We start from the raw sequence: 9,619 nt of genomic DNA on the forward strand, positions 1-9,619 counted from the left end.
GACCTATGGGGTCAAGTTTTTCAGAGAAACAGATGTAAACGTCTCGACTTTTTAAGGGTACACAAAATGACTACCATGCTCACACCAGGATAACTGGTTTGATATGAGCAGTAAAAATCTCAAAGCCTGACAAACTCGACATCTCTTTCTGATGATCAATTATTTTGATAGACCATGCTTGACACTCTCTTCCCTTACTACCTGTCCTCTTTACCACAGTCAGTCCAAACAGCGAAGCTCTATTAGAGTCATAGAGATGGACAGCATGGAAACAGACCCTTCGGCCCAACCCGTCCATGCCGACCCTGATATCCCAACCCCAATCTAGTCCCACCTGCCAGCACCCGGCCCATATCCCTCCAAATCCTTCCTATTCATATACCCATCCAGATGCCTCTTAAAATGTTGCAATTATACCAGCCTCCACCACATCCTCTGGCAGCTCATTCCATCCACGTACCACCCTCTGGGTGAAAAGGTTGGTTATTTTCAGTTAAGTCCGAAAACAAATGCTGAGTCTCAGTGTGCTAGGAGTTCTGTGATGCTAGCCACTCCATATTTCTGCCATTTTACCAGAAGTTCAATTCCCGCCTCAGGCGACTGACTGTGTGGAGTTTGCACGTTCTCCCCGTGTCTGCGTGGGTTTCCTCCGGGTGCTCCGGTTTCCTCCCACACTCCAAAGATGTGCAGGTCAGGGTGAATTGGCCATGCTAAATTGCCCGTAGTGTTAGGTAAGGGGTAGATGTAGATGTAGGGGTATGGGTGGGTTACACTTCGGCGGGTCAGTGTGGACTTGTTGGGCCGAAGGGCCTGTTTCCACACTGTAAGTAATCTAATCTAATCTAATCTAATCTAATCTAATCAAAGTACAATACCCATTCTTTGTTAAGGCACTGACAACCAGAGCTATTAGGCCATGGAAGATGAGCCTAATACTCACGGAATACACAGACTAAGGAATCTGGAGCCTCTTATCCTGAAGTCAATTTAGGCTGAATCAGGATTGCAAGAAGGTGGGCTGGGAACCACAGAAGGTATTAAATTTGGAAACATCTAGAAGAATCAGTCAGGCTTCTCACTCCTGGATGCCACACAATGATGCCCCTCTGCAAAGTGTGTGGTTGAAAAGGAGCTGGGACTTAATGGCTCTCAGTAGCTTAAGAGCCCATGGAGAAAGTGAGTCCTGCAGGTGCTGGAGATTAGAGTCAAGAGTGTGGTGCTGGAAAAGCACAACAGGCCAGGCAGCATCCCAGGAGCAGGAGAATCGACGTTTCGAGCAAAAGCCCTTCATCAGGAATTATTCTGATGACTTTCCTGCTCCTCAGATGCTGCCTGACCTGCTGTGCTTTTCCAGCACCACACTCTTGACTCTAATAGCCCATGGACTCTATTTATAGGGGCACACATTAAACAGGTCCACCCATGGGATGAGTTCCCCCATTCTCATCAGGAGTCAGAGGGTCAGGGGAAAAAGTTTTGAAATTTACTTGTCAGCAGTTAGAGCTCATACCAGCTGCAGTATCTGTGTGAGCTACTTTTAATAATATACCAGAGAACTATAGAATGTGCTCAAGAATGACAGTGAATATAAGGGAGTACCTGAAAGAAACCAAATCAAAACTAAACCCTAGACAAAAGTGAATAATGCCAGGAAGGAGATCCAAGAGGTGGGGAATGCAGGAAGAAATGTTGGCAGCAAGGACAAGGGTTGGCTGTCAGTGGAACACTCCCCCAACCCACCGCTCCCTTGTTCCTGCCTGAAACATTGACTCTCCTGCTCCCCGGATGCTGCCTGACCTGCTGTGCTTTTCCAGCACCACACTCTTGACTCTAAGCTCCAGCACCTCCAGTACTCACTGGGTTTTTTATCCCCCAGTGCCACACTCTATCTACACTCTAGCATCTGCAGTCCTGACTATCTCCAAGGTGACAACAGGATAAGAATCTGAAGTGAACATTAATGGGCCACTTAAGGGCCTCAATAATCAGCACAATGGGAAGATCGACAATGGGTCCGCCTGAATTGAACTTAATTCTGATGGAGCCAAAATTCATACCACCTAATTAAATGGTCTTCCCATTTCTTGGCATGCTATCAGAGGATTCCACCCAACATTTTACATTAGATATGAAAATCAGAAGAAGACATCTATGGACCTGAAACATTATTTGTTTCTCTCTCCACAGTTGCTGCCAGACCTGCTGACTATTTTCAGCATCTTTTCATGACATTTGGTACCTCCTAATGGCCGAGCAAGCATGGTGACCCTGAATAAAATTGGCTAACTTGAGAATGCTGTTGAAGCAACTCTACCAGTAGCATCCTTCACCTGGTTTCACGACTGCTCTCTACATCAAGAGACCATTATTTGACCTTGTTTACAGGTGAGTAAGCTGTTTGAAGTACTTTGTTACATGACTAATATGGCGTGGCCTGCACTGATTCAGCAGATTTTATCAGGGGGAGCCTGTACAAGTTTCCTCAATGCTTATAAATAGTTTCGACATTAGTTGATGGGAAGGAACCATCAGGTTTTGTGGATGGGGAAGCAATGGACCAATACAAAATGGCTTGAAAGAACCACCATTTTGTCATTTTGTGGAAAATCTGTAACTACAGCTTGCTCTTAATCTATCTTAATAGAGTCACAGAGACGTCCACTTGGCTGCTCGTGCTACGTTCCCCTGAGAATCCATCACCCCCTCTACATTTTCCAAAACAGCATACCTGTTTGAAATGGGTATATCCACAAAAGACTCCTGCACTAGCTGCCTACCACTCTTACCCTTCCTGGAGTTAACCCATCTATGTGACTGTATCTGAGACATTTCCCCCCTTCCTATAACTGCCATCCATCACATACTGTTGCTGTTGCAAATCCCTCATTACTTCTATCTGTCTCTCCAACCGACCCACTCGATCTGATAAGATTCACATCCAACAGCATTTACGGCAGATATAATCCGCAGTAACCCTTAAACTCTCTTTAAACTCCCACATCTGACAACAAGTACATATCACTTTATTAAAGGCCATTTTTCCTCATTCACAATCTACAGACCCAGAAAATAACACCGTCTTATTCCTCTACAAATTTAAAATTCGTAAATTGAACTACTCCCACTTCAGGACAATATACATCTGATTTCCATTCACTAGAACTTCGAGAGATCTGTTTCGCCACACACCTTTAAGAATATAAACATTACCGCTGAAATAAATGCTGCACAAAACTCTCAGGGATACAAGTGATTCTGAGGCTGACTATTGCTGTAAGCTATCCTGCAAAATTCCTATTTGCCATTTTAACAGGAGTTGCTAATGGGTTAAAATGCTGAATGGAAGCTTTACTTGTGTATGTAAACCAAAAGGTTAGAAAATAATAGTATCTGGAAATGTAACCACTCCAAAACACACCCAGAGTTTAACAAACCCCCGAAGGGTAGGCTCTCATTCACCAAAACCTGGCAGTAAATATTTACAAATTGTTTCCCACGGTCAACACAGCAAATATCCCCACGCAATGTCCTTTCTTTAAAACAAAATTGCAACTTTTTAAAAAAATCAGTTGCTGTGCATTGTTAGTTGGTTGCCACATTCTCAGAGTTAAATTGACAGATTTTAAAATAGACAACATGGAACCTTTGTCTTACACTCTCGGTTTATTTTGTTAACTCACTTCCCACCAAAAATGTTGACACATTCCCAACTATTCTCGCCAATAAATCTCTCTCTGAAGCCAATACACTTTTTTGAAGTTTCTACAGAGCACCTCATCCTATTTTAGAGCTGTCTTAAAGTGCTTCTCGCTCAATCGATTAACTATGAACAGTATTTTGCAAAAGACTAATATTGGCAAAAAGTGTCTGCAATATGCAGGGATATACGCTAGGGCATCTCACAGCAGTACAACTAAAAACTGACAACTGAAAAAAACAATTGATATTGTTGGTTGAGAGATGAATGCTCACCCAGACATAAGGAGAACTTCCGACCTTTAAAAAGTGCCTCATGGTTTTTAGCACCCAGTGAACAAGAGTCTCAGTTTAAAATATTCTGAAAACAATGCCCGGAAAAGTACTTTTTCTCAGCAGTGCCTTCTCTGTCCAAGAAACAAATCTTTTCTTTCATCATTTCTGACAACCTCATTTAAACAGATTTTTCACAGATAAAGTGTGTTCTCATTCAACGTTTCCACTCTTACAAAGCTGCTGTGCTAAAATTGTTAGTAAAGGCTTTTCTTTTTACATCGATAAGTAAAAACCAATTTTTCTTGTGTAAATCATATCTTTGGTCAATGCATGTTTAGGTGAAAATTGTCACGAGTAAAATTATTCAGCCTACATTTAAAATTGCCATCTTATCCAACATATGTAATTTTTTTCAGGTGCATATCTCGTTGGTGTCTGTGCCTCAAAGTTTCCCGGTATCTTCATCAGTCTTTGTCTGTTAGTGTCTGCGTGTTTCAAAGCTTACATGACTTCAATAACTGCGTTGCACCATGACCACGTCTTATCTTAGTTTTTGAGTGCAGTGTCAGTATGGCATATCCACACTTTTCAGTATGTGATGAAGTAGCTGTGTCTCAGTATGTACCTCTGTGCCTGTGGTGCTCCTCGGTAACCTGTATCTCAGTCTGCATTGCTTCTTATCTGCCTGTTTCTAATTAACTTCACTGCCAGCTCGCACTAAAAAATAATTGTACACCCTCAAGATTACTTTCTGAGGTTGGGAAAGCAGGCTAAAATAACATTGTACACTTACAAAAAGAGAGCACAAAGAATCAGGCCAGAACCTAAACCACAGAAACATTTCTCAAAGTTTCCTGGAATCAGTCTTGAACCTGGGAAGACTGCAAATACCAAAAACTTGGATACATTTGCTCGGTAGAGCATGCCTGCAGGGTTGTGTTTGGTCTCTGTGTTTGATCGCAGAAGTCAGAATTCAGCAACACACCGGCAAAAATGTGTGTGTGTGTGTGTGTGTAATTTGGCATGCCATAGTTCTCAAGATATCTCTGTGTAAAAATTTTCATCTTCTTGGTAACCTTCTCCATTTTAATTTCCCGTGACCATAGTTGTAAAGGCAACTATCCCTGTAAACACATCACGCTGTTGTTACACCCCCTAGCCAATGGAGGTGCAGCAGTGCCATCACTGGCCGGAGGGTGGTATGGCAGCCTAACAAGTTTACATAGGACAACCTACACTATTTTTAATTCAGAGGTAGGGATTTATCATATATGAGGATTAGATGTACAGCTTTCAAATAGGGATTGAATTACAGCTGAGCAGCGCATTACTCCTCACTTACTGATTAAAACAGCAAGTGTTGGAGAAATTCAGCACGTCTAGCAGCATTAGGAGTGAGAAACTGAGCCAAGTCCAGTATCAGACTTCTTCAGAACTGCAGTTTCAAAACATTTTTTTAAACTCCAACAACTGCAGTATTTGCTTTTGTCTTATTACTTAAAAAATCTTTACTTTGTTTTAAGTTCCTGTATCCAATGCTGTTACAAACTGGTACACATTAAGGCTCTGATTACAGGGTTGTGGTCATTGAACTCACTCTAATCGTCAGTCAGGTTTGGCTTATTCAGGAAAGATTAGATTAGATTCCCTACAGTGTGGGGACAGGCCCTTCAGCCCAACCAGTCCACACCAACCCTCCAAAGAGTAACCCACCCAGACCCATTTCCCTCTGACTAACACTATGGGCAATTTAGCATGGCCAATTCACCTGACCTGCACATCTTTGGACTGTGGGAGGAAACTGGAGCACCCAGAGGAAACCCACGCAGACACGGGGAGAATGTGCAAACTCCACACAGACAGTTGCCCGAGGCTGGAATCGAACGAGGGACCTTGGTGGTGTGAGGCAGCAGTGCTAACCACTGAACCACTGCGCCATCCCTAATGCCCCAGCTGCTGCCAGATTTGCTAAGTTTCTCCAGCAGTTTGTGCGTTTGTTGTCCCCGTATTGACTCAGCTCACAGACTGAAGACGACCTCCTCCTGATCAGACTGGGGGCATCAAAAGGATGCTCCGATCACTCTGAAGAACCATCACCATGTCACCTCTGCATGACCTCAAGACTTGTAAATCTCTGCCTCGACCCAAAATGCTGACCACTATCCCCCCCCCCCCCCAGTTTGTCGAGCAGCATGGGGGCGGGTGACATTGCTTGAACAGTAATGGGATTTCCCCTTTCCAGGCTCTCTTCCTCTTGCTCCCCTTCGTCATTGTCATCTGGTCCTCGGCAGAGGGGGCTGAGGGTGCAGCTCTGTGGCTCGTCTTAAGGCATCTGGTCCCAGAGGCTACCGGGTGCCCAAGAGTCTGAACAAGGCGTGGTCCGGTCAGCTATTCGGCTAGAAGGGCCATCACTGTCGAGTCTAATCCTGTCTACAAAGCCACCAGACAGCTGGGGGGGGGGTTCTCAATGGTGCGATTTTGCCCAAATTCTGACTTTCCTAACATACAAGCAATTAGATTAGATTCCCTACAGTGTGGAAACAGGCCCTTCGGCCCAACCAGTCCACACACGAAGAGTAACCCACCCAGACCCATTTCCCCTCCGACTATTGTATCGAACACTATGGACAATTTAGCACAGCCAATTCACCCTAACCTGCACATCTTTGGACTGTAGGAGGAAACCCACAGGGCGAATGCACACACACACAGACCCTGGTGCTGTGAGGCAGCAGTGCTAACCCCTGAGCCACTTTGCCGCCCTTTGAGGCAACCTAGACATCTACGCCAAAAAGAGAAAATGTTGGAAAATCTCAGCAGGGTCTGGCAGCATCTGTGAGGAGAGAAAAGAGCTGACATTACGAGTCTAACTGACCCTTTGTCAAAGCCCTTTTGGTTTCAGATTGCAGAATCCGCACTAACTTGCTTTTAGACATTACGCCAGTGAGTTCACTCACTGCAGAGCAAGGCTGTGATGTGGAAACGACCATCATATTGTTTTGTGCACTACATGGTGTGTGGGGGGGGGGAAAGGGGAGCGTTGGGGCAGTAGACTTGCACCAGTCATTTTTGAGTCCTATGATCATGGGGGGGAAGGGGAGCGTTGGGGGCAGTAGACCAAAGCGCAGCGTCCACCCACAGGTCCTTCTGGGTGGATTCGCAGATCTGGCGGGAGGGCATCTCGCCTTTGAAAGAGACCCCAACCTCGCCTGTAAATCCCTGTTCCGATTCATCTGGCCCGCCTCTTTGAGCAGCTCGGGGAGGGTGGGAGGGAGGCTGGTCTTCAAACTTTCGGAAGGGGAAAAAAAACCACCAAAATCCCACTCTCCCGCCGCAGTGCGAGGCGTCACGTTTGAATTCAAAAATAAAAATCCTCGCCCCCCCCCTCCCTTCCCTTCCTCTCCCCAACACCATCTTCCCACATCGCCTTTGTTTCGTAAATGACAAAGTGATTTCTCTGAAAAGCTGCAAAAAGGATTTATTATTGGCTTTGTTAAAAATAAATGCTATCCCGATCGGATATGGGATCCACCCTACTTCAGCGAGAGAGAGAATAAACAGGCAGTCTGGGCACACTGCAGTTTGCAAGATTAAACTCGGAGGCAAAGTGACCCACCCTTCCAATCTTGGTCCAGTTTTACACATGCATCATCTGTCAAGACACTAGCGCGAAAGGCAGGGCAAGAATGGTTTCTATTTTCTGTGTACCTGTTAAATCCATTATCTGGGGGACGGATAAACTAGCAAAAGGCGAAGTGAAAAATCACACCCAACGCCAGGTTACATACAGCCCAACAGGTTTTATTTGCAAGCGGTGCTCCTTCACCAGAGCGTCGCTCCGGAAAGCTAGTGCTTCCAACTAAACCTGTCGGACTGGAACCTGGTGTTTGAGGGGGGGGGGAGGGGTTGAGGTTTTAACTCTCTGTCCAGCCCAAGGCATCTCCGAATCAACGATGACAAAACCTCCCTGATGCCCGAAACGTCGGTTTCTCTTGCTCCCGGGAGCAGCCGTGGGCTTTTGCCAGTAACATACTCTCGAGTCTTCAAAACAAAAATCCTGGGATGCCTCAGTCTGAACTGAACTCTGCCGAATCAGGCGCCGCTTTATTCTGGGTTCCACTGCAACGGGGGGGGGGCATGAGAGGGTTCGACTGTTGGACTAACTTCGGAACTGTATTGTCGACTATCACCCCCCCCAACCCCATCAGTCCGGTCGAGGGGTTAAAGTATGTGAGACAGAACAGCAAACTTCAAATAATATTTGCATATGGGAGACTTGACAAAAGTCAATCTCACGGATCTAAACTTGCTTGTTTAATCTTCAAATAACCTCGCCACACCTAACTCTACAGTCTGCAAGTCACTCCCCCACCCCTCTCACTCTCTCGTTGCCTCACACATAAAATTCTGGCAGTGATTACATTTTTTTCTCTCTCTCTCTCTCTCTTCCCTCACTCACTCTCCACCTCCCACACCCAGTCCCCTCAAAAGTCTGCTTTAAGTTACTCTGTCTTTTCCAACCGCAGTCATGAATTCCAAGGTTAGACTCTGGCTCGCTGCCCAGACCTGGGGTGGGTGGGGGGGGGGAGGGAAAAAAGGCTTTGCCATACCCCTTCTCCACACCCATGTCAAACACGATTGCAGAAACTTCGTGCAAGAGATTTTTTTTAAAAAAAACTTGCCAACAAGGTTTATTTTTCCAGCTTCAGTTGTAAAAACAGAGACCCACTGGAACAAATCTCCACAAATGCAATATTTTTTCTCTCTCTGGTGACATGTGTGAGTGGCCAAAACATTAGGGGGGGGGGGGGGGGAAAGGTTTTGACGGGCAATCAGATTCCTGCAGGTCCCCTGTCTCTGGGCTGCTCGATCTATCTACAAAAACTTTTATGAGTTGTTCAACTTAAATTTTTTTTTGGTTAAGACAGCTCGCAAGCAAGACCAGGGGGCAGCTGAAAGAATCCACGCCCACGTTGGGAGCTCTCGACACTATCCAAAAACAGCAATCGTTTTCGCTTTGCCAAAAAAAAAGTTTTTTCACCCCCCCCCCCCAAAATAAACTTTTAGAGAATTCGACCAGGAGTGAATCGTTGCTGCCACTCGGTAACACGCGCGCATTCATCTCAAAACTCCCAATCGAAATCTTTGCAGCAAGTTCTGAGCAATTAAACACATCTCTTGGAGATTTGCAGTTGGACTTACCTGGCGGCAGCGATTTATAGGCTAAAGCCCTAGCCGTCCCATCGTGCCGGGGCGCCCAATGCTTGTGTGGAATAGCCCGTTCGTCAACGCAGCACTTAAAGTGTAGCACCAACCTCCAGATTCCCGATAATAACACTCTACTGTTACAGGGTTGGGCTCTTGTACATGATCGGGTGGGTCCTTTGGGGGGGGGCGGAGACTCGCTTGGTGATGGAGGATGGACCAAAGGAAAAAATGGGAGAGAGAGCTGACAATCAGGGAGGTGTCCGCGGAGTCATGCGCCCGGGCGAACCCACCTCTCCAACGGTGCCACTAAACAGGGTTGGCAGAGCAGGGGCGCAGGGCAATCTGAGGGTGGGTGGTCAGTCAGATGGAGGGGCACAGCACAGAGGGACACAGTACAGTCTGGTTATAATGTGTCGGTCAGACCAGAGGGACACAGTAC

At 45.9% G+C, this 9,619-nt stretch overlaps 1 protein-coding gene across 1 annotated transcript in view; it reads right to left on the reverse strand.

Annotated features, from left to right (window-relative positions):
* ahnak (AHNAK nucleoprotein) overlaps positions 1-9,321 on the reverse strand; it is a 57,095-nt gene extending 47,774 nt beyond the window's left edge. The window contains exon 1 of the mRNA XM_072551102.1: positions 9,175-9,321. The gene's annotated coding sequence lies outside the window, so the exon portion shown is untranslated. The remainder of the gene's footprint in view (positions 1-9,174) is intronic.
* Positions 9,322-9,619: the final 298 nt, after the last annotated feature.

Source organism: Chiloscyllium punctatum, chromosome 31, assembly GCF_047496795.1.
Source record: "Chiloscyllium punctatum isolate Juve2018m chromosome 31, sChiPun1.3, whole genome shotgun sequence".
In the NCBI taxonomy this organism is placed as follows: domain Eukaryota; kingdom Metazoa; phylum Chordata; class Chondrichthyes; order Orectolobiformes; family Hemiscylliidae; genus Chiloscyllium; species Chiloscyllium punctatum.